Here is a 26,957-nt window from a genome sequence, read left to right as displayed (position 1 = left end):
TAATTTCTCGCATCGTATTATAAACGGCTTTCCGCGGATATAAAATGCACAATTATAAGATTAAAAACAGTTTTTTAGCCCCGAGATGCCGAAGTAAGAAATTATAATTTGCTTTCTAAACTTTACCCAACAGTTACAGAAATCCCCATGCTAAGTTTGAAATTGATAGGGCAATTCTAAATTAACGATCAGACTGACCGACTCAAATTATAGAAAATCAGACCATGTTTAAAGAAGTTTAAAAAATAACAAGGATGACAACATCCATAAAAGCGAAACACTAAAACGGTAAGACAAACAGACGTACGGACATTCTAGAAACAATTATAGAGTTGCTACGCTTCCTAGATCGTACCTTACTACAACAGGAATCACCATGCAAAGTTTGAAATCGATAGGACAATTCTAACATGCCTAAATTAACGAAAAAATCTATCCGTCACAGACTTACGGACTGACGGACGTACGGACGGACCGACCCTAATTATAGAAAAGCTTCGCTTTTAAAAATACTTTAAATAGAAAACTAGGGGCCTTGTATTAGAAGTGCAGAAAAATAGCCAAATACCATTCCAAGACTTAAATCTGGAAATAAAGTAGCCTAAAACCATCGTTGGATCTAATAAAAGCCTCCTTTATATGGAGAACATAATCAGCTCAGTAGTTATTAAAAAAATCTGCTACTTACAAAAAACCTTACCACTTTATATAAATAGACTAGCAACTACGCCCCTAAAGGCCTCTAGTGGCACTTTAAATGTTTTTTTAAAAATATAATATGATACCTATCTATGTTGCGTTCAAGTGTCTACGATATCTATCTATGTTTCGTTCAAGTCTTTATTCGTAAAAAAATTTAGATTATTTTTTATGATTTCTCAAGGGTGGCGGTACCCTCCCTCAAAAAATGTTATAAACCTTCCCGAGACCTAGAAGAAGCATCCCTATTTTGGAGAACCCAATCGATTCAGCGGTTGGCGAGATCCTTCGGTACAAACAAACAGACAAACACATATCCTGTTACTTTATTATAAGGATATACATAGAGTTTATGATAAGTTTCTGAGGATTGTATATACCTATACATGAAAAAATTGATAATGCAAAAAAAATTTAATATTAAATTTAAATATTTTGGTTCGTAATTAAATAGAAAGTAGAAATGTCTTTTCACCAAGAAAAACTAAAAGTAACTAAAAACCATGAGAAACTTGCAGAGTATAAATAGAGTCCAAAATTAGAAAGGGGGGTTTTATTGCATCCAGATTTTCTTTCCATCAAATTTCCATTTATTACGAATAGCTCCATTTATCACCCCCCCCCCCCACTCTTCCAATTATGATAAACAAAAATACCCTATCTATCGATTAACATTTTTTTGGGGAAAAAGTCCCAAAAGATTTACTAAAGGACAGACCAACGGACCAAGTAAATAATATACTGGATACTTATTGATATAAAAAATCTTTTAAAAAATTTCAGCCGTCAGTTTATCAGGTGGCGAGATAATCATGTTTCCCACCAAATGTTTTAGACAGACGAACATACATTTCGAATGATAAAGTAGCTTCGCTACTAACTATTCTTACAAGAACTGTTTTTGAGCTACAATCCCACTAGAGTGAGGGGGGGGGGGGATAATGGCCCAATTCACTTCGTAAAGAATTCTATGTCAGATTAACCAATGAGCTGTGGGGCATACCAATAAAAAATTTGAATTAATTATTTCCAGCCTTGTTTTAGATTTTTATAAGTAAAGCAACATCAAGCCTTTGGGGTCAAAAATATTTTAGAAACATAAAAGAATTTTCAAAAGTCGGGGCTCCTCTAAAAATTCTTTTTTTTGTAAGTTAAAAAAATCTGTATAGTGTATTGAAGTGTAAATAATTAAAAAAATTAGGCGGGTGGGCAATCAACCCCCAGAGCTGTCGATTATATTAAGTCTGTAGTGTACAAAAAAAGCAAGTGCCTGGCCCGCGGCGACACGTGAAACTAAACTTTTCTCCTATCTTTGCCCCCCTGTGCAATGCAATAAAATACCACAGGCCTACGTGAGATAGGATTAGTGGCGCCGAGAAAATAATTTACTTGTAAATTACAGTTTAAAATCTTCATATCCATGCGTATCTCCTCTACAACTAGGCATGTTTTATACACCTTTCCGTCCGTCTGTCTGTCACATCAGTAAAATGAATGTTGATTGATTGCACGACCTTTGTCTTGGAGTCTTTACTCTGTATTGAAAAAAAGGTGCGCCTCTTCCTGAAATTAGTGTCATGCATAAGACATAGCAGCAGTATTAACGTCTCTAGTATGACTCAATGTGGTCTAGACTCAAACCCGACATCTCCCCGTCAGTATTAGAAGGGAGGGGACATTGAACTGTAAATTATTCTGGTTCCTAAAGTTTTCTAAAATAACACCTTCTTTCATATTTAACTCCCACGGAAAACAAAAAATCTTGTCTAGTATGGAAGCTACTCTATTACCAATGTCGGACCGTCCGTTCGTATGACAAAGTTAGAGTTAGTTAAAAAATTGAATTTTCTCAGTGGTTATAAGCGATAGAGGTCTACTTTATTAGGGTATATTAAATTAACATTTAAAATTTTGGCAGTTAGACTACTCTGCTCATTGGCTGCGTTTTTGTCGCTATTTCATTTTGCATTGTTAGTAGCGAAGCTACTTTATAATTCACAATGTCCGTCCGTCCGTCCGTCCGTCCGTCCGTCCGTCCGTCTGTCCGTCTGTCCGTCTGTCCGTCTGTCCGTCTGTCCGTCTGTCCGTCCGTCTGTCCGTCCGTCTGTCCGTCCGTCTGTCCGTCCGTAATTAATGAATTGGGGGAAACGTGATTTTCTCAGCTACTATAAAAGATAGGGATCTGAAATTTTTTGACAACATTCCCATCATTAAGGAGCACAATTAACAATAAAACATCAATGGCGGTTAGACTGCTTTTTAGCAGGTTTTAGGCTATTTTTTTTATATTTTCCAATTTTTGCCCATATCTTTGGTGTTTATGGTCCGATTTTCAAAATTTTTTCAGTTAAAGATATCCAAATTAAATTTCCCGTCATTTGAAGAAAACAACAATGACGGTCAGACTGCCTTTTTGCAGGTTTTTGGCTATTTTTATATTTTACACATTTTCCCCATATCTTTGGTGTTTATGGTCCGATTTTCGAAATTTTTTTAGTTAAAGATATTAAAATTAAATTTCCTGTTTGAAAAAAAACAATGACAGTCAGACTGCCTTTTTGCAGGTTTTTGGCTATTTTTATATTTTTCACATTTTTACCCAGATCTTTGGTGTTCATGGTCCAATTTTCAAAAATTTTACAGTTAAAGATATTAAAATTAAATTTCTGGCATTTTAAGAAAGAAATAATGCAGCCAAACTGCCTTTTAGCAGGTTTTTGGCTATTTTGATATGTTTGACATATTTCCCCATATCTTTAGTATTTTTGGTCCAATTTTAAAACTTTTTTGCATTAACAGTTTTAAAAATTTGTTGCCATTGTTATGTGCATCTAGTATGTAATTTATTTTAACCATCTTCATCATACAAAATAAAACAAGGTTTCGTGTTTAATTTCTCCAATAAATCTATTTTTAATTTTAATAATTACACTTTAAATCTACTTTTACGTATTCCCATCCACAATTTTTTGTGCTTTGCTACTTATGGATGTTGTCATCCTTGTTTTACTATAGTTTCATCAAACCTTTTTTAAATTCCCACAGTTATTTACTTATTTGGCATGTTTTAATATATTATGAAGTCGGTCATATCAACTCTTAACTAAGTTTTTTTTCTCTAAAATTTGTTTTTATTTCACTAAAGATAAATAATGTGTAAATTTTCAACCCATATCCTATCTCTTTAAATATCTTTTTGAAGCTTGTGCCACTCATGGATATAGTCATCCTTGTTTTTAATTGAAACATGAAAACAAGGTGGGGATGGGAGTAATATACATATTAAAAATCTTCTAAAAGGTTCATTAAAGTGCAGGGATTTAACAATAAATTATAATGGTTCTTAAAAAATTTTTACCCCACTAAAATCATTTTGGAACATTATAACCAGTGGGGCAAATAAAGAATTTGGTAATATTGATTCTTAAAAAATTTTTACCCCACTGGTTATAATGTTCAAAAATGATTTTTTTAGTGGTCCAAAATTATTCCCTCTAGAACATTTTTTTTTCGACAAAACATTACTTGACAAAAAATCCCAAGTTTTAGGTAATTTTTTAAAAATTAAAACTAATAAATCGAAGTAAAAGGAATTAACTGCTTACAATTGACTCCAAAAAAAAATCGCTCTTAAAAAAGGGAACAAATTGCTGAGAAAAATTGTCTTCTCATGTGTAAACCTAAGCAATATGGCGTCAAACAATAAATATAACAGGGGTTCTAAATTTTATTTGAATTAAAATTTTAATTTTTTTGTCTTTGTTGGTATTTGTTTTTTTAGACATGTTTTTTATGCTTAATTTAGATATTTGAAAATTTGAAAAAATCTCTGAATAAAAAAAAAAATTCTAATTTTAATTGTGGCTACCCAACTTAAAAAACCTTACCCCACCTAACTTTGGAACACTCTTTGGAACAATAATTTACCCCACTATTTTTCTCAATTAATTTTTTTTTTAGAATGACAATCACATTTACCCCATTTGATGTTCCAAAAAATGGGAAAAACAAGGGGGAAAATGAGTGTTCCAAAGTTCAGTGGGGTAAGGTTTTTTAAGAACCCACCTCAGATCTATAGTATAGATGTATATATGTACAGACAACTACCTCACTATCTTTTTCAAAGACGCTGCTTCTAAATCATTTTCTGCTACTTAGCTGTGTTAATATAAAATACACGATTGGTTGATTTTCAATGACCCAATAGAAGGGTTGCACAAGATGGTTGGGATGGGGAGAAACAGTTATTTAACCTTTTCTCCCTCTAGTGTTTCACTAAAATAGTAGTTGGTTCCCAAAGCGTATAAAAAATTCTCTCATTGTTGACTTTAAAACTTTGGATACTTAAGGCATAAGACAATGGACGATAAAGCGGTTTGTATACACTAAATACTTGACTGTAAATCATACTGGTAGTTGATAACAAAGTTTATAAAAAAGTTCTATCATCTATCACTTTAAAAGTTTGGGCACAACCCTAATGATGAAAAATAAAATAGCTTCTATAAATCAAAATTATTGGTTGAAAAGTGTGGGAACTATAGCTTTTTAAATTTTCAGTACAGTCCTTTCTTCCCTGTATAATTGTAAATCTAAATCTACGTTCTTTTTTTAAACCAGGGAGGGAAAGAACAATGACATTTAAAACAATCTACTACCATTTCTTCTTCCTAATATCTACAATCTTCCAAATGAAAAATTAGGTCATTTATGGGAAATGATTGATTGATTGTACATTGTCTTATCTCTGTATGTCCCTGATTTTTACTGTCTCTGTCTGGTCAATTCTGGTTTTCGCTCATTTGATTTCTTTGCACATTAAAATTTGAGAAAATACTTTACTTTTTTGTTTACTATTATATATTATTTATTTCCCTAATTAGGTAAAAGAATACTGAGCTGGATCTTTAAATGAGTAGCTGTTGCCGTTGCCACTGCCAGTGCTGCCAATAAAACATGGATTTTTAAATTGTCCCCTACAAGGTTAGGCAGGCAACATACTTAATGCCGCCGTGATGGTACTTAATAGTAGCGAGGCTACTCTATAATTCACTTTGTCCGTCCGTCCGTCCGTCAGTCAGTCCGTCAGTCCGTAACGCTATGGGGGAAATGGGATTTACTCAGCTCCTATAAAAGATAGAATGCTGCTATTTTTTGACAACATTCCCATCATTAAGGAGCACAATTGACTATAAAACATCATTGGCGTTCGGACCGATTTTTAGCAGGTTTTAGGCTATTTTTATATTTTTCACATTTTTCTCCATATCTTCAGTGTTTATGGTCCGATTTTCAAAATTTTTTCAGTTACAGATATCAAAATTAAATTTCCCGTCGTTTAAAGGAACAACCATGAAGGCCAGACTGCCTTTTCAGCAGGTTTTAGGCTATTTTTATATTTTTCACATTTTTCTCCATATCTTCAGTGTTTATGGTCCGATTTTCAAAAGTTTTTCAGTTATAGATATCAAAATTAAATTTTCCGTCTTTTAAAGAAAACAACCATGACGGCGAGACTGCCTTTTTAGCAGGTTTTAGGCTGTTTTTATATATTTAACATTTTTCTCCATATCTTCAGTGTTTATAGTCTGATTTTCAAAATTTTTCAGTTATATATATCAAAATTAAATTTCCCGTCTTTTAAACAAAATAACCATGACGGCCAGACTGCCTTTTTAGCAGGTTTTAGGCTATTTTTATATATTTAACACTTTTTTCCATATCTTCAGTGTATATAGTCCGATTTTCCAAATTTTTTAAGTTAAGGATTTAAAAATTTTATTTTTTGTCGTTTTAATAAAACAACCATGACGGCCAGACTGCCTTTTATCAGGTTTTTGGCTATTTTTATATGTTTTACATATCTTTGTATATTTTGATGCAATTTTCAAACTTTTATGGGATATCTGTATCAAAATAATTTTTCCCATTGTTATGAGCATCTTTAATACAATTTACTTTGATCATCGTCATCATGCAAAATAAAACAAGGTTTCATGTTTATTTTATCTAATAAATCTATTCTTGATTTTAGTAAAAACCTTTTAAATCTACGTATTCCAATCGATGATTTTTTGTGCTTCGCTACTTATGGATGTTGTCATCCTTGTTTTTCTCTTTTTAAATCTCAGCCAATAGCGTCGGAAATATAAACACAGCAAAGTCGCTACAAAAGAACAGAAAGGCATATGCTGCCAGACGAAAAAGGTCTCCCTACTTTGGCAAGGTAGTTGTCTGGATTATACATCAATACTTGAGATAAAATCAATCTTATTAGACGTTCACTCAAAGCCCAAAAATAATGGACTTAAAAGTGTATTAAACTGTATATAAGACATTTGTGAATATATTGATACCATTAATCAATTTTTGGAGTTAGAAAGTGCTTAATACCTCATTTTAATTGCCTGGCATTGCTTTATAATATACAGGTAATGACTTGGTTGTTTATAGAACAGCTGACTAAAAAAAAGAGGTTTTGTGATAAACCCACTTTTGTTGTTGCTCCATAAATGATATTTTTTTCCCCAATTTTTTTTGGCTGTAAAGAAGCTTTATATATTCATATAATATCCACCTAAATTTGACTTTCGGTATTTTATTTATAACATCACCAGAGGGAATTGAATTTTGGAAAGAAATATATCAATTTATATTTTACACTGATATGCATTGTTCTTGTTCTTGTTTCTAAAAAAAATTATAGTATAAAAAAGAGAATTTTTTAACGCTTCTATAGGTATGTTTATCATTTTTCTAGGCTAAATATAACTATAATTACACCATTTTAAAGTTAGACATCTTAACATATTAACACAATTATTGAATTGGTCTGTATTATTAAGCTGGCAACCCTTAAAACAGCTGCGTTTCATTATCCTATTATATATAGTAATTATTATATGTATAAACACACTTAATTTTTTAACTTTTTATTGATGGAATACATATGTTTCTCTATAAAAATAAATCATCAGTTCCAATTAAGATGTATAAAATAAGAGTGAAAAAAAGTATATATATGTCAATGCATTTTGAATCCTTTTAAAAGACTAAATAAGAAAGAAGTGTTAGAAAATTGTGCCCCCTGCGTGGTTTTTTACTGCTTATATCCTCTTGGGGTTAGGAGGGGAATTAGCATCTTTATATAAAAAGGGGGAGGTGTTTCAAGAGAATCTTTAAAGAGAAACAAATAGGTTATATTTTATCATTTGCAGTTTTACAAATTAATTCATATTATATAAAGCTTTTTTGTCTGTAGCTTAAGATTTCGGTAAAGTATAAGGCTATTTTACTAATTTCCTTACTCTTTTAGTTACAGAGCTCCTAGATGCTTGGAGTGCAGCTGCTAGTAAACAAACAAAGTAAAACAATTCCAGAATAATTGATTTACAATTTTAAAAAGCAAAACATTTTTACAATTAGGATGTGTATATCCACGCTATGGTTAGCTCTTTTTGTTAATTCAGGCGTGTTAGAATTAATCTTAAATGTTGGAAGATGATTTTTGTAGAAGTAAGGTACTTAGCAACTTTATAATCATTACTTTATGTAAAGGGATGTCCCAGTGGGGGGGGGGGGGGGGGTTAGGCGGTTAAGGGTTATAAATTAATTTGGGGCAACCCCATAATTTAATCTTCCCCTCTACCCCCCCCAAAAAAAAAAAATATAAAAAGCTTTGACGTCCTTGCCTCTATTATATAAAGATTACCCCATAAAATGAACATGGGGATGCCCAAATTTAGATATTTCAATTTCTCCCCCCCCCCCTTCCCCCCAAATCAATAAACTTGGACGTCCTTGATTATGTAATCTCATTTAAAACATACTGAAATCAATTTGTGTACAACAATTATCCTATTTAGTTTTTTAGTAGTGAAGCTACTCTATAATTCAAAATATTTGTCCGTCCATTGTCTGTCCATTCATCTGTATGTCTGTCTGTCTGAGACAGAAAGGGGAAAGCGAGATTTTCTCGGCTTCTATAAAAGATAGAAGGCTGAAATTTTCATGGATTGAATATTCTCTCTCTCTATCAATACTCCATATTTTCATCAAGTTTCATTAGGATTTGCCAAAAAACTGGAGTGGGCTATATCGATTCCTACATTTCAAGTTTTCATGATTTTCTCTACTCCTATTCAAGATAGATGGTTGAAATTCAGGGATTGAATACTTTGATATTTTGCATAATTTTATCAAGTTTTATTGAGATTTACTTATTGGGGTTCTACCTAAAACATAGGAGTTCCAAATGTCGGAGTGGACAAATGCAGGAGTCCCAAACATCGGAGTGGACAAATGCAGGAGTCCCAAACATCGGAGTGGACAAATGTAAGAATGGGACAAACGTCAGAGTGGACAAACATCAAGGTGGACAAACGTTGGAGTGGAAAACATTGGAGTGGACATTGCTTAAATAAAACCTAGGAGTGTCTACTAATTTAATAATATTACAATTTTGAAATTTTTTATACCCCTGTCTAAAAAATAATGACTATAGCTGCAGCGCTCGATCCCCTAGCCTATATCCTAACCTAACCTAACTAAGAAAAGTAACGGGACGAAGGTAGGGGGGGCTGTGTTTGTATAAAAAAAATTCTAAATTGAAAAAAAAGTTTGGGACTCCTGTGTTTGTCCACTCCGACGTTTGTCCCAAAAATCCTGCGTTTGTCCACTCCAACGTTTGTCCCACTCATGCGTTTGTTCCACTCTGACGTTTGGGACTCATGCATTTGTCCCTCCAATGTTTTTCCACTCCTACATTTGGCATGGAACCGATTATTGGTTGGGGTGCTAGTTTGATTCCTAGATTTGTAAGTTTTAAGGATTTTCTTTACTCCTATTTTAAAAAATTTAAAAGGCTGGGTTTATACCCCCATGATATATTAAGGGGGGTGATTACCCCCATCCCTAAAAAAATTACCCTTTTACAAGCACCTCCCCCTGGATACTCCTGCACTCCCCCTTGTTGTGACTAGGCCAACTCTATGGTCTCTGGTTTCAGGAAGCCCATTCAGTTATGAGAAGTTCACATTATAAGAGCACTCTTATAGCATCCTCTCTATTAGCATTACATGTGTAATGCATTATAGGCAGACAGATAGATATTGTGAGGGATCCTACACTTTATAACACCTTGTTTTGCATGGTAAAAATTGTTCCAATAGTTCTTGATATTGATATTTTATTTAAAAATTACAATAACTTGAATATAATGATGTCTAAAAAATGCTGAAATTATAGTTATATTTAGACTAGAAAAATGATTAACATACCTATAGAAGCATTAAATAATTCTCTTTTTAATTATAAAAATATTTTTTAGAAACAAGAACGAGAACAATGCATAGCAGTGTAAAATATAAATTGATATTTTTTTTTAAATTCCAAAACTATCCAGGGTCCTATAAGAAGCATCCATAAAACACAGAACTCCATAGGTACTGTAATTGTCGAAATCTTAAGCTGAAGACAAAAAAGATTACTACTTTATATAATAGGATAATGAAATGCAGCTGTTTTAAGGGTTGCCAGCTTAATAATACAGACCGATTCAATAATTGTGTTAATATGTTATGATGTCTAACTTTAAAATGGTGTAATTATAGTTATATTAAGCCTAGAAAAATGATAAACATACCTATAAAAGCGTTAAATAATTCTCTTCTTAATAATATAATTTTTTTTTAGAAACAAGAACAAGAACAATGCATAGCAGTGTAAAATATAAATTGATATTTTTTTTCCAAAATTCAATTACCTCTGGTAATGTTATAAATAAAATACCAAAAGTCAAATTTAGGTGGATGTTATATGAATATATAAAGCTTCTTTACAGCCAAAAAAATTGGGGAAAAAAATATCATTTATGGAGCAACAATAAATGTGGGTTTATCACAAAACCTAGATTTTTTAGTCAGCTGTTCCATAAAAAACCAAGTCATTACCTGCATATTATAAAGCAATGCCAGGCGATTAAAATGAGGTATTAAGCACTTTCTAACTCCAAAAATTGATTCTTCTAGAGCAAAAATTAGTTTAGCATTTTTGGTGACTCAAATTTGAAATTTGATTTGAAGCAAGAGAAAAATATTAAAAAAACATACTTTTTTCTATCTAAGAGGCAAATTAATGGTATCAATATATTCGCAAATGTCTTATATACAGTTTAATACACTTTTAAGTCCATTATTTTTGGGCTTTGAGTGAACGTCTAATAAGATTGATTTTATCTCACTTATACATTTATATATTATTAGCCTAGATGGTTTATCAGACAAAAAAATATGTCAAGTTTTATATGAATTACTGGCAGTCGCCTTATTGGTCAAATTATAGATTGATTATCTAGTCTTTCTATATTTATTCTATAGATTAGTAGGACACAAAAATATGGAAATCTTTAGACAGCTATCTTTAATGGTATTAACACCTTTAAATTATCATTTTTAGTGGAAATTAATGGACATTGCTAGTTTCTATCTACCAGCTAAGATTTATAAAACTACCCAAAATTTTTAGACCTAGGAAATAGAGAGCATGTATATAAAAGTTTGGGTACCAGAATTAATTAGAGAACCATAACCTCTACCTTCCTGGGAAAATTGACTGCAAAATCGTACTCCCATTAAGGAAAAACAATTTTCACAGGTATATAAATGGGTAATACAAATGTTTATAATTTAAGCTCAACCAAATGATGATCAACTAAGTTACCCCTCCTGAGGTGGATTCTTAAAAAAAATTTGCCCCACTAATCGCTTAGTGGGGCAAAATTGTTTTCGTGAAAAATCCTCCAAAATCACATAAAAAATCTGCAAAAATTAAATAAATTCTCATGTTCATAACCCTTATATGATTTTGTTTAAGTTTTGTAGATTTTTAATGTGATTTTGGTGGATTTTTCACGAAAACAATTTTGCCCCACGAAGCGATTAGTGGGGCAAATTTTTTTAAAGAATCCACCTCTGAAGTCTAAAATTGTTGACACAGCAAGTTTTTACCAACCAATAAAGATTTAAAGAAAATACTCAAGTTTTAAAAAACTTTGGGTACCAGTATAATATATAGTACCCCAATTTTTCCAAGTTTTGTCACTAGGCAGCAATTTTATTTTAGGTTTTTCCTAGCGTACAAAAAAGTAAAATCTGAGTAAAACTCTTTAGAAATCTAAATATATTGCATAAGCAAATTTTATTTGACCAGTTTTACATTTAATCGTTCTTTCATTGCTTCAAAAAAATAGGCAATATAATTAGCGATGCTACTCGTTTCTGTAGAGCATAAATACCCCAGGTAATGCTCTGGGTTTAAAAGATTTTTTTTTGAAAATAGATTTTGGGAGGTTAGGGGTGTCCTGCCACCCTAAGAAAATAGCTTGAAACCACAACAGGTATATTCAATAAAGAATATAATCCAATCGGTTCAGCGGTTACCAAGATCTTGAGTTTCATACGGACGGGCGGTCGAACGGACAGACAACCTTCTACTTTGTATTATAAATAAATAAAAATTTTAAATTTTTTACTTGAATAAGTGTACACTTAAATTGAAATCTATTTTAATGGTATTTAAATGAGAAACAAAAAGTACCTTCTTTATAGCTCTAGCCTATAAATAGACACTATTACTACTGGTAATCTACAGAAGAGGTAGTTTTGTGTATTAACATTGAAGATATACATCAATTTATCGGCCATTGGCTTATCTCTTTTGGCCCCTAAACTAAAGAAGGTGTATTAACTTTTTTACTTTTTATTTAAGATAGCTAGCCGGTTCTTTTAGTAAGTAGTAGATGTAAAATTTTTCATAGAATTCAGATATGCAATCGGTTTTTTTAGGCCTCTTATTTTTTAAGTAATTTAAGTTTTTTAAAAAAAAATTAAGTCGATTTTAAGGTACTAAAATGCAGCAAAAAAAAAGAAAGAAAATGGCCATTATGAACAAAAATAGTAAGATCTTTAATTTGACACCTAACTTTTTCAATTCTGTCAAGTAATTATTGAAAAAAAATTTTTTTTTAAACCCACGAGAATAAAAACTTTTAACTAAATTATATCATTTCCCAGGCATAAGAAATAGGCGTTATATATACTGTTAGAATGAGAAAAATATTACAAATCCATTCTAAGCAAAATTGAAATAAAAAGTTTACAATATAGTTTATAAACTACAATAAAAGGAATTATATGAAAATATTATATTATATTATACAGGCAACTACCTTATTTTTGAATTGAGAATAAAAATGGGAAGGGGGTAAAGAGGAGGTAACTAGGGGATGACGAAAGTTTTGCCTGTACAACAAAATACAATAGGCCATTTTTTCATTTTGTATTTTTTTCCTTTTTTTCAATTTTGCTTACAAAGTAATATTTTTCTAATTCTAAAGGTATATATGAACCCATATTTTTTTACCTGTGAAATGATAAAATTAAGTTCAAAGTTTTTATTCTCATGGGTTTAAAAAAATCAATTTTTTCAATAATTACCTGACAAAAAGTAAGGTGTCAAATTAAAGATCTTACTATTTTTGTTCATAATGGCCATTTTTTTCCTTTTTTTTGTTGCGTTTTAGTACCTTAAAATCGACTTAATTTAAAAAAAAAAACTTAAATTACTTAAAAAATAAGAGGTCTACAAAAAAACCGATTGCATATCTAAATTCTATGAAAATTTTTACATATACTACTTACTAAAAAAACCGGCTAGCTATCTTAAATAAAAAGTAAAAAAGTTAATACACCTTCTTTAAAGAATCATTTTAAGTTGCTGAACATTTCAGTCATCTATCTTGAATAGAAAAAGAGAAAATCACATAAACATGAAAATCTAGGAGTCGATCTAGTACCCCAATTTATAGACAAATCTTAATGAAAGTTAGTGGAAATATGTAGAATGTAATCTAATTTAATCCCTCAAAATTTCAGCTGTCTATCTTGAATAGGAGCCGATAAAATTACATATGCCCAAAAGTTTTGCAGAATGACTGACTTACGAACAGACAAAGTGAATTATATAGTAGCTTTGTTACTAACAAGGATGATAACAAAGCACACAAAAATTATTATTAAAAGATTTTTTAGATGTCATCGTATAAAGAATCTTTATTAAGGAAAAAGATAATGGGCAATATATTGATGTACGTACATCCCCAATTATGAATAACAAAAGTATCCTCCCTATAAATGAAAATAAAAAAGTTTTGAAATTGCTCGTTAGTAACAAACAATCAATATCAAAGTACCCAAAGTTTTTGAGCCAAGGAATGAGAGAACATGTTTATAAATCTTGAGGTTGAGATTCGATATTCAACAAGGGTGACAACACCCATAAAAGCGAAGATCTGAAATGGTATGACAGACGAACATTAACTCTCGTAGAGTGTCAGAACTGAATATAAACAATATAAATATAAAGGTTTTACAAAACTTCTTAAATGCAGAATACTGTTTAAGGACATACTGATATTTTTAGGACTTAATTATAGAGGTGCTTGGCATATAATATTGTACTTTATTGTAATAGGAATCAGTACTCGAAAAATCAGATTAATCGGATGATTATATCACATAAAAAATTGTTGTTAAAAAAGTTAAAAATAAACATGTTTAAAATGGACGTACGGACATTCTGGTAATGATTATAGAGTTGCTTTGCTTTTTAAGTCGTACCTAACTACTACAGGAATCACCACACAAAGTTTGAAATCGATAGGACAATTCTAACATGCTTAAATTAAAAAAAAACAATCTGTTGAAGATTTATTTTCGAAAAAGTTTAGCTTTTATAAATGTTATATTGAAATATTTTGTTTATAAAATCTTTGACTGTTATTTATAGCTATACATTGACACGAGTTTGCACTTTATATAAAGAAATAGGTTTCTACATTCTAGGGAAATATTTATTTTTTATATAAAACAATATGTATAGTATAAGAATAGAGGGGATATGAGGTATTATAACTCTGCCCACAGCGCGGGGACACTTTCCTGATTAAGTATTGTTTCTTTGAAATCAGCCAACAGAGTCCAAAGTGTCTTCACTACCTGGTCCAGCTAACAAAAAAGAAAACCTTATCCTAAAACTATGGGGACTATTAAATGAACTGCCCAATGTCCTCAACGTTCGTAGAGTAATTTTTTGGTAATTTTGATCTCACACCTATTGGAAAAGAGTGATGTTGATAAAATAGGAGGTTATGAAAAATTGAGGGGGGGGGGGGGGGTAAATGTAAAGAAGGAGACGGGAGAAATTTATCAATAGCTTGAGATTTATGCACTATAATCTTATTTCAACTTTGGGTTGTGCCAGATTTTATCTTGCTTTTGGAACCAAAAAATTGTTGTCCCAATTTTCACATTTCTTTTATCAATTTGATAGAACTATTATTTTTGTGTTTAAAAAAAATGAGGATAAAATTCAAGTGGAATTGGAATTCTATACACCACCCCACTGATAACACCAAAAATTAATTAGCTAGTGCATGTCCTTGGGTACTCCTGGTACTTATTTGACAAATTCTAATATGACAGAATGAATATTTATGATAATTTAAAAATTAGGACAAAGTTCTTAAGGGGCATTTTGTCATATTTTCACAGAAGCATTTCGCCTATTGTTATCCACTGGGGGGGGGGGGGGCACCATCCCTGCAGGGTAATTACCAAACCTTACATATGATAACTTAACCTAAAATAACCTATCGAATGCTACTGTGCACATACAACAGAACAACCATAAAAGGCAATAACATAAAAGGGATTACCCAAAAGTACCTATTTATCATTAAAGATACACAAAAAAAAAATTTTAATATGTAAATGAAATATAATTAAGCTTGTAATTAGATTACAAAAATTATCATCCACTAACTATTAAGATTTTAATAAGCTCCATTAATGTCTTCATCAAATTATTCTTTAAAATCAGGTTAAAAGGTTTTAAATGATATTAGTAGATTGTCAGAAATAGTAGGGTAGGACAATTGACCAAAAATTAATCTTTGACTAAAATTAATATGTGAAACTTTACCCGTAATAGTTCATAGAGATTTTTTTTTTGGGGGGGGGAGGTTGTATAGATTAAATTTCCTTCCTCTCTGGTAGAAGACAGTGCACTTTAGAATGTATACAAATTTGAGATAATGGAATCAATTTAGAGAGAATGAAGTTAATGTCTTAGATTATAAAATTTCAGAACCTTATTAAAGGATGAATAGAATTTATTCAGACTATTATGTAATATAATTTAGTGCAAAGTGGTTTAAATTGTTCAGAAAAAATATTTAAAACTAAAACCATTTATAAGTACTGTGAAAACTAGTTTTTTCCTACCTCAATAGAGAGGTCAACAATAGAAAACTACATAATATGTGTTAGATAGTATTCTTTATCTTTTTAAAGCTAAATATTTTTCCTTTGGAATTTGTATAAAAAGCAGTTTTCTGTTTTATAATCAATATCAAAATTTCCATTTTTTAAAACTATGTTTACTTTCAAAATTTGAAATGCAAAACTAGAAACGCTATGTTGAAAACAAAATTCTGATTGAATTATCCTCTCAACATTTGCATTTAAAACTATGTTTGTATGTATGAGGTCAATTGAAAATTTAACTCAAACAAAAGTTTCACCAAAAGTTACCTTTATGATGCTTACTAACCATACTTATTCTAAAATACAATTTAGAATAACCTAAATAATGACTAGAGTTTGGTATACAGTACTTGATTAGGTCTTAAATTAGTGTATCTTTGGTCCATATTTATTATATACATAGTTATATGAAAATACTTCCTACAAACAACCATCTTTTTCAGATATCTACTTTTGACTTGAGGTCCTAAAATAATCATCTCACGTTTAGGGGCAAAGCTTTCCACTTGTTCCAACTATTTATGTTGTACATTTGACTAAGCAGAAGTTGGTAAAAATATTTAGTAATGATGTTGTTTTTTTGCTAAGATCTTAACACTTACATAGCAGTTTGCAAATGTGCAGTTGTGGGTAATTAGAATAATATGGGTTTTAAAAGTAGCTAACAAAAGGTTGTTTCAATCAATAAGTTTTTTTTATATAACATCAGAGCTCCAAAAAATTAAAGATTATTCAAAATTTTATATCTAATTGTATATCATGAAGAACATTTTAGGAATCAAACAAGTTCTGGAAAATAATGTCAAGTCAATTTTATAGCTTCCTCAATACCTTAGTAAAATTTCAGTAAGGCATTACAAACTCAGCAAAATGTTATTTTTCTAAGAGACATTATTAATTTTACATCATGGATGTTTTAATAAAAACTAATAAAACTGTCCAAAACTACTAGCACCAAGAAAAAGATACCCACTTTCTATGCTCTCCAGCACATTTCTCTAGATTCTAACAGTGGAGTTAGTCAAATTGAGTTATCAAAGTTTACCCTGAGAAAATACAATTAGATTGTCCAAATTGTCAATCTGACAGATATTCCCTACTGCAAGTTTACAAGTTCAACTAAGTTTGGATAAAAAATATTGAATGTTGCAACTGTAAAAGTCACACAATATGCAAACTTTAAATAGGAATAGAAAGATATTGAAGGTTAGGTAAACATTAATTGTATTTTACAAACAAATACATACAAAACATTGAGAAATAATACTATAATAAAGTATCAAGTAAAATTACTTGATATATAGGTTTTATCATCTTTTTCAACCAAAACATTGGTATTCTTTGATATATTAAACATGAATTTGTTTCTCTTTTTCATATACAGCAGTGGAAGGATATTATGCTTTTTTTTTCCATTAAATTATATGATCCAAAAACATTTATAGTTATCCTCCAATTTCAAAGTTATTTTGCAGTTTCAGGTCGATTGCTCTTTTTAAAGTTTTTTTCTTTGAAAAGAACTGTCTGCAGCTAGACAACTAAAAATTACAAAATTACAAACATCTATTAAATAGATTTATTAAAACACTATGAGGGTAGAAAAATTATAATATTTTGGGTTATTTTTACGAATTGTTGTCCTCACAAAACCTTTACACATTTTTTTTTCTCAAATTAATTCAGTTGTTGGTTACAACTGCCCTGAGAGGAGATTAAGTAAAGCTCTCAATTATGTATCATTGAATATTCTAGATTTATATAATCTGAGGAAATTCCATACTAAGCCTAGTTGACTCCTCCCACCCATACACACAGACAAACACCTACACACACACACACAAACACCTACACCCACACACACACATTTGGAGAGAAAACAAAATTAGATTGTTGATCAAACAAAACAAACTTAACAATTCAAAACCTTTGGTTAAAAGTTAAAAGTGAGACCATACAGGTTGATAAAACTTTTTAATAAACCAGGGACTTAGATAAACACACAGACAGAGATAAAAAGCATTAAAATTTGAGGATAAGTTGTAAAAATAAAATAAAATAAAGTAAGAAACAGGAAAAATTAGACGTGCTTTTCACTAACTAGCTGCTTTGACCCAAGAGGTAATTAAAAGAAATGCATAAAAAAATTGGATTTTTTTTTGGGGGGGGGGGAGGGGGGGGAATGGGTATTTCACCCCCAAGAAAATAGTTTAAAACTAACACAGGACCAGTATATATATTCCCTCAAGAGTAGAATCCAATCGGTTCTGTGGTTACCGAGATCTTAAGCTTCCGACGGACGGACAGACATCAAGCTACTATCAAAGATGACAATATTCAGAAGTAGCGAAGCACAAAAAATTGTCGATGAACAAACGGTCAAAGTAAGGTATAGAGGAGATATTAATTGTCATAACGAATCACATAACAATGCTTAAATATATTTTTGTAGCAAGACCAAGATCCGATAAATTCATATTTCCTCTCGGATTCCTACAGACGGACAAATGGACGGTAGGACAGTTTGAGTCCTCTCCCTCCCCTATCTGACACAAGGCCCTTAGCTGCAAGGGGCGAAGCCACTAGTACCTTCAGAATCAGATACCAAACTTATATAATCCTAGAGTAACTTCTTTTCTTGAATTTACTATTTAATATTCCAGGCATGTTTATCTATCTATCTATCTATCTATCTATCTATCTATCTATCTATGTATCTATGTATCTATCTATCTATCTATCTATCTATCTATCTATCTATCTATCTATGTATCTATCTATCTATCTATCTATCTATCTATCTATCTATCTATCTATCTATCTATGTATCTATCTATCTATCTATCTATCTATCTATCTATCTATCTATCTATCTATGTATCTATCTATCTATCTATCTATCTATCTATCTATCTATCTATCTATCTATCTATCTATCTATCTATCTATCTATCTATGTATCTATCTATCTATCTATCTATCTATCTATCTATCTATCTATCTATGTATCTATCTATCTATCTATCTATCTATCTATCTATCTATCTATCTATCTATCTATCTATCTATCTATCTATCTATCTATCTATCTATCTATCTATCTATCTATCTATCTATCTATCTATCTATCTATCTATCTATCTATCTATCTATGTATCTATCTATCTATCTATCTATCTATCTATCTATCTATCTATCTATCTATCTATCTATCTATCTATCTATCTATCTATCTATCTATCTATCTATCTATCTATCTATCTATGTATCTATCTATCTATCTATCTATCTATCTATCTATCTATGTATCTATCTATCTATGTATCTATCTATCTATCTATCTATCTATCTATCTATCTATCTATCTATCTATCTATCTATCTATCTATCTATCTATCTATCTATCTATCTATCTATCTATCTATCTATCTATCTATCTATCTATCTATCTATCTATCTATCTATCTATCTATCTATCTATCTATCTATCTATCTATCTATCTATCTATCTATCTATCTATCTATCTATCTATCTATCTATCTATCTATCTATCTATCTATCTATCTATCTATCTATCTATCTATCTATCTATCTATCTATCTATCTATCTATCTATCTATCTATCTATCTATCTATCTATCTATCTATCTATCTATCTATCTATCTATCTATCTATCTATCTATCTATCTATCTATCTATCTATCTATCTATCTATCTATCTATCTATCTATCTATCTATCTATCTATCTATCTATCTATCTATGTATCTATCTATCTATCTATCTATCTATCTATCTATCTATCTATCTATCTATCTATCTATCTATCTATCTATCTATCTATCTATCTATCTATCTATCTATCTATCTATCTATCTATCTATCTATCTATCTATCTATCTATCTATCTATCTATCTATCTATCTATCTATCTATCTATCTATCTATCTATCTATCTATCTATCTATCTATCTATCTATCTATCTATCTATCTATCTATCTATCTATCTATCTATCTATCTATCTATCTATCTATCTATCTATCTATCTATCTATCTATCTATCTATCTATCTATCTATCTATCTATCTATCTATCTATCTATCTATCTATCTATCTATCTATCTATCTATCTAACTATCTACTTAATATTCTGTGTAGGTATGTAATCACTACGCAGGGTTGACCATACTCGAATTAAGAAGCCTCGATTTTTTTGTACATAACTATATAAGATTTCTGATATCTTGGGAGGTAGGGGGCATTGAGCAAATAAAGTTTAGATGTTTAATCCATACAACCACCAGCCCCAAGTGTCGGAGACACTTTTCGTCTGCGAGCAAATTTCTTTTTGTACTTTTGTACTTTTTTTTTATTTATATTTTAAGCAATTTATGTTTTAAAGATTAAATATATACATATTCCTTGTTTGGGAATAGCCTCGATACTAAAAATAATTCTAAAATCAATCCATCCTATTTCATCTTATTCCAACTTACTTGGACAGAGACAATTACAAAAAAACTGGTATCATAAGGGATAAGACAATGAACGAAGAAATTGTTATACTTCCACATTGATGATAAACATTAAGGGTCGTTCTGTTCGTCCTAACTTTCACGGTAAATTTAGTTTTAGTATCAAATTCAAGCCCGCGCCGGTAGCTCATCACTTAATTAAGTAATTTTGGGATGGATTCAAACTTGGTTCGTATCAACAAAACATTGATAAAGAACGTGTCCTAACTTTTGTGATTTAAAAAAAAGCTAGTCGGTGCTTTTAGTAAGAAGTAGATGTGAAATGATCCAAAGAATTTAGATATGCAATCGGTCTTTTAGTAGACCTCTTATTTTTGAAAAAATTTAAGTTTAAAGAAAATTAAGTTTGGTTTAAGGTACTAAAACTCAACAAAACAAGGATGACAACATCCATAAAAGCGAAGCACTGAAACGGTAGGACAAACGGACATTAACAATTGTATAGTGTCAGAACTGAATAATCATATATAATTGTATAAGAGTCAAAGTAAAATTGTAAGTAAATTTGTTGAAAAACTGCTTGATTTAGGATAATGTTTATGGACATACTTACATTTTTGGACTTGATTATAGAGTTGCTTCGCTTATTACATTATACTTTGTTGTCCCAGGAATCAATATACCAAAAATCAGATCAATCGGATGATTAGATCACATAAAATTTTTTTGTTAAAAAAGTAAAAAAATCAACATGTTTAAAATGGACGTACGGACATTTTGGTGATGATTATAGAGTTGCTACGCTTTCTAAATCGTACCTAACTATTAAAGGAATCACCATACAAAATTTGTAATCGATAGGACAATTCTAACATGCCTAAATTAACGAAAAAAGCTATCCGTTACGGACGGACGTACGGTCGGACGGACGTACGGACGGACCGACCCTAATTATAGAAAAGCTTCGCTTTTAAAAAGAAGAAAATTGCCATTTTGAACAAATATAGTAAGATCTTTAATTTTACACGTTACTTTTGAATTCTGTTGAATAATTATTAAAACAATCTATTTTGTTGAACCCAGTGAATCAAAAGTTTGAACTTTGGGAGCTCGTCACGAATGGATTAAAACAAAATCACAAAAGTTAGGACGAGTTCTTTTATAATTTTTATTCTATTTTTGCTTGAAAAAATGGCTGTAATATGATACATGATTTTACAGTTTGGCTGTGAAGTGTTGAACCGGTTCAAATCCATCGGTAATTGATTGGTTTTAAATCCTTACTCAAAATTACTTTCATTAAAAGTGAAGCTTTTCTATAATTAGGTTCAGTTCGTACGTCCGTCCATACGTAACTTATAGCTTTTTTTCGTTAATTTAGGCAAGTTATAATTGTCCTATCTATTTCAAACATTGCATGATGAATCCTGTAGTAGTTAGGTACCATTTAGAAAGCGTAGCAACTCTATAATCGTTACCAGAATGTCCTTACGTCCATTTTAAACATTTTCCGTAGAAGTTTTTATTCAAGTTTTGTATAAAAAGTTGTTTTTATCTTAGTCAGATAAACAACAAAAAAGAAAAGAAAAAAAATAAGAATGTCTACGTTCAAATGTTGCATAGAGTAGAAATAATTCTATAAAATTAAATAATTTTAACCAATATTATGTATAAATATAATCAGCTGAATAGTTATTGATTTAGTTATTGTATTATAGACAGCTTTCCATGTATAGTTAAATACAAAATTTGAATTATAATTAAATATCGTTTTTATTTTAATATTTGTGGAAAATTGCCTGTAATACGATGATGTGCATGATCCAGCGAATATCAATTGCTTCTAAGCCATGCTGGAAATTATTTTAATGCTACATATCGTTAAAACTTTCCTGTATTACATTTAATTGTTCTGTTTCCATCATAGTTAATTTTAGCTTTGTGGTTGCGTTACTTATGGAAATAATTTTCTTGTTGATTTATTCTCAAAAAATTATATCTACACTCTATTTGCGGGATAAAGCAGACTCATTTGGTTTATATGCATCTAAATTTGCATTGCATGCAAAAGTTAATTGCATAACTCATGCAAAAACTTTGCATTTTCCCATCCACATAGTATTGCTCCAATTTCATAAATAATTTTGCGGATTTTTTATATTAACCATTTTGCTACATGTTTCACTGAAAATATTTCTCTTACTTTTTTTTTTGAAGAAAAAACTGAGTTTTTCTTCTCTTTTCTTTTTTTCTATCATAATATTCGTTCTCCCTTATTTTGCACTAGCAGCTGCGCCCATATTATCGAGGGGCTCTATAATTTAAGGGGTTCGAAAAGGCTGAAAAATAGCCAACACCATCCATGGTTCTAATATGAAAATGAAATAGCCTAATACCATGACAAGATGTGAAGCTTCCATGAAAGGGAGAACTCAATAGATTCAAAACTAATCGAAAAACTAAGCTACATACAAAAATACTTTTCTAGTACTACTTTAAATAAAAGAACTATAAGCTATGTCTCTAGAGGCATCGACAACGGGGAGAAGTCGACCTACCACTTTCAATTATAGATTTAAAAATATAGAATAGAAAAAGGGGTGTTTTATCCAAGAGAAATTTCTCTTGTAAAAAAATTACAAACCTTGCCTCATCCTATTTAAATCTTCACTATAAAGGAGAACCATATTGGTCAAGACGGTTAGTGAGATCCTTCGCGTCTTACATATATAGATATCGTATTACTTTATTGCCATTTTAAAGATATTTTGTAAATAACTATGAAGTTAAATTTTTTTATTATTGTAAATTACATTTTTATCTAATATATGTCATAGAGAGGTTCTCAAATGGGTACAACAACAATCCTAAACCAAATTAATGCAGATTATGTTTCAGAAACTTGTTCTATTCAATTTAGTAAAACACCAATCTAATTACATCAGAGACCCAGGGATAAGTCAATGAGAGATAAATAACATATGTACTCAATGTACCTTGAAAAATAGATTGAAAATAAGGAAAGGTATTTTTTCCTTTGTATTTTTACTAGCGGCTACGCCCCTAGATGCCTTTAGGTAGGGGCACATAAGTCAATTGGGCTTAAATTAGAACCCGTTTTTTGGCAGGGGGTGGTGTTACCCCCTTATGAGAACCTACGTTGTAAAGGAGAACCCTATCGGTTTAGCAGTTAGCAAGACCCCTCGGTACATACAGACACAAACAGATCCTGTTATCTTTATATCAGGATTTCCTCCAATCAAGAAATAGTTCGACTGAAACCTTTAAGAATCCATGTAACTGTTAATATTGGCCACAATGCCTATGAAGGTGCTTTGACTTTTGCGTCGGAACCTAAATTGGGACATTGTGCATTTCATTACCCTAGGTTAGGTAACTTCATTTCACTTTTCAATAAAATCTAAAATGCAGCCGTTTTTGAGAAAATTAGATTTAAAAATTTCAAGTTCAATTTTCACCCACTAGGAGTTACCGCAAAATCATGACAAGAAAAGCAAAGATTATTTATTTAAAATTTTGAACAACTTTGCTTTTATAAAGTTCTTCATAAAACCATTCCTGAAGTGAGTTAATTAATGGCCATTTTTATCAATTGTTTTGCTAAGGTCACGGAAATTAAGCCTTAAATAAATCATATATTTAGAGGTTTTAAGTCTGACTTGATAAAAGCAAAGTTGTTCAAAATTTTAAATAAATAATGATAATCTTTGCTTTTCTTGTCATGATTATGCGGTAACTCCTAGTGGGTGAAAATTGAACTTGAACTTTTTAAATCTAATTTTCTCAAAAACGGCTGCATTTTAGATTTTATTGAAAAGTGAAATGAAGTTACCTAACCTAGGGTAATGAAATGCACTATGTCCCAATTTAGGTTCTGACACTAAAGTCAAAGCACCTTCGAAGGCACTGTGTGGCTATTTTTTTTCCATTTACCCATCCCTCTATCCAGTTAATGAAACCACAATTAACATTGGAAAATTTTAAACTCCCAGCTTATTTGGGACTTTGAACTAAATCTTTAAAATACTGTTAAAAATGTGTTTATTGCATCTGTCAATAACTTGAAAATGCAAAAAAGGGAGAACTTTAAATTACATTGGTACTCAAAGTTTCATGACAATGTTATCTTATTAGTTGGTTCGAAAACTTTGGGTACTTTTATTCAATTTTTATTGGTAAGTTCCAAATTATTTAGCAGTGTCTAAACGTTTCAAATTATGATATTAATCTATAGGATGGAATAATTTGTTAATTATCATTGGGTATGTAATTTAATTAGACTATTTGATATTTTTGTATATAATATATTTTAGGACTACAACAAATGATATTTATTTCTCACATCGTATTATAAACAGCTTTCCGCGGATATAAAAGTACAATTATAAGATTAAAACCAGTTTTTTTAGTTGGTTTTATTCTTATGATATTTTTTTTTCGCAGAAAACTGTATATAATACGATGCTAGACATATTTTTTTCGTATGGATGAGAACTGGTTCTAATCTACCGGTTTCGAATGAATACGATGATAGTTATTTCTTGAATCGTATTATAATCAGCTTTCCGCGGATATAGAATGTACAATTATAAGATTAAAACCATCTTTATAGCCCCGATGTGCCGAAGGCACCGGTTAAAATAACTGGTTTTAATTTTATGATAGTACACTTTTATATTCGTGGAAAGCTGTTTATAATACGATGCTAGACATAATTTTTTCGTATTTATTCGAATGAATACGAGAATAGTTATTTCTCGTATCGTATTATAATCAGCTTTCCGCGGATATAGAATGTACAATTATAAGATTAAAACCATTTTTATAGCCCCGAGGTGCCGAAGGCACCGGCTAAAAAAACTGGTTTTAATTGTGTGATTGTACACTTTTATATTCGTGGAAAGCTGTTTATAATACGATGTAGACATAATTTTTTCTTATTTATTCGAATGAATACGAGAAAATAAAATTATCTATTTTCTATGTAATGCTTGGATGCTTTAATTTTTTTTTGTTGAAAAGAGGGGTTGTCAACTTGTCATATTTGGGTAGAGTTTAGACAGCAGATCTTTGAAATGGTAAAAGGTTACAGGAGGCTGCTAAATATATTTAATGAAACTTTAAGAGTGCCTCTCTATTGATTATTCATAGAACGCACAAAGAGGGTAATAATCAATGGCTAAGGACAAGCCTATAACAGTTGGGAGAATGAAAATACTTCTATTTACTTGAACAGCTAAATATATTAATATATTTTTAACCACAAAAACTTACAATCTTTTTATTCTTTTGATAACAAAAGCCAATTAAGAGAAGATAAATTCACTATATTGAAACAAAAATCGGGTAGAGTCCCTTTCGTGAAAATGCCTCTTAAGGGGCGATTCGTCGTATTATCTAAATTGCCTTTGATAGGTTTTTAGACTAGGTTGGGTTATATTGGGTTAGGTGATTGCCCCGCAGGGTTAGCCAATGGGCCCATCAGGATTAGAGTTCCCCGCAGTGGCTAGAAATAGGAGAAAAGCTTCTGTGAAAATACAAAGAAACGCCCCTTAAGAGGAGTTGTCATGTTGTCTTTGTAGATTTATTTAGAAATTTAATTTTTGATTTAAATTTTTGCTTTGGCGATAATATTGCTTTTAAAAGTAACTTAATTCTAGCCTTCCATCTTTTACTCAAAAATATCATTTACTACACACGCCATGGGTTATAGAGGTTTGACAAATTAAACAAATTTATTAAGATGTTAAAATATTTTCATCCGCTTTACTGTTTAATGATTTCCCCATCAATTCAGATCAAAATTCCAAAAAAAAAAAATTTAAAAAGCTAAATTTGGATTTCCCAGTAATAACTAAAAACATGGTTTTGATCATTAGTTTCGGTTTGTGCGTCTTAGTTATAAGCAATAAGTACATTTTTCCTTAAGCTTGATCCTTTAAAACAAAGTAAAGTTAAAAGTACAAATAGATTTTTCTTAATATATGAAGTTTTTTTTGTCAAATGTTTTTGATATGCTACATTAAAATAACAAAATCGTTAGTGGGCAATCACTTTTTTTTTCATTGCTATCATTAATTTAGATCGTATTGTCTAAATAGTAATAGACAAAGATCTAAAATGCCTAACTAAATAAAATAATTTTTTAAAAAATCAAAAGATATTCATACTAATGCATATCGTCCAATATTGGGATAGTTGGTAGTAAAGGGTTCTTCAAACTTTGAAACAACTTATTTGAATCCAATCAAAATTTTAAAAATACATTTCTCATATTCATTTGAATCCGGTGGATAGGAACCGGTTCTCATCCATACGAAAAAAAACTATGTCTAGCATCGTATTATGTCTAGCTTTCTACGAATATAAACATGTACAA

The 26,957-nt window shown here is 30.6% G+C and overlaps 1 protein-coding gene across 1 annotated transcript in view; it reads right to left on the bottom strand.

The window, feature by feature from the left end:
* LOC145327676 (immunomodulatory peroxidase-like) overlaps positions 1–26,957 on the bottom strand; it is a 182,771-nt gene that overhangs the window by 15,928 nt on the left and 139,886 nt on the right. The gene's annotated exons all lie outside the window — the stretch shown is intronic.

This window comes from Acartia tonsa, chromosome 9 (genome assembly GCF_053477335.1).
Source record: "Acartia tonsa isolate MP-2025a chromosome 9, ASM5347733v1, whole genome shotgun sequence".
NCBI lineage: Eukaryota > Metazoa > Arthropoda > Copepoda > Calanoida > Acartiidae > Acartia > Acartia tonsa.
Note: the sequence above shows the minus strand (reverse complement) of the source record. Positions and strands in the feature narration are given on the sequence as shown.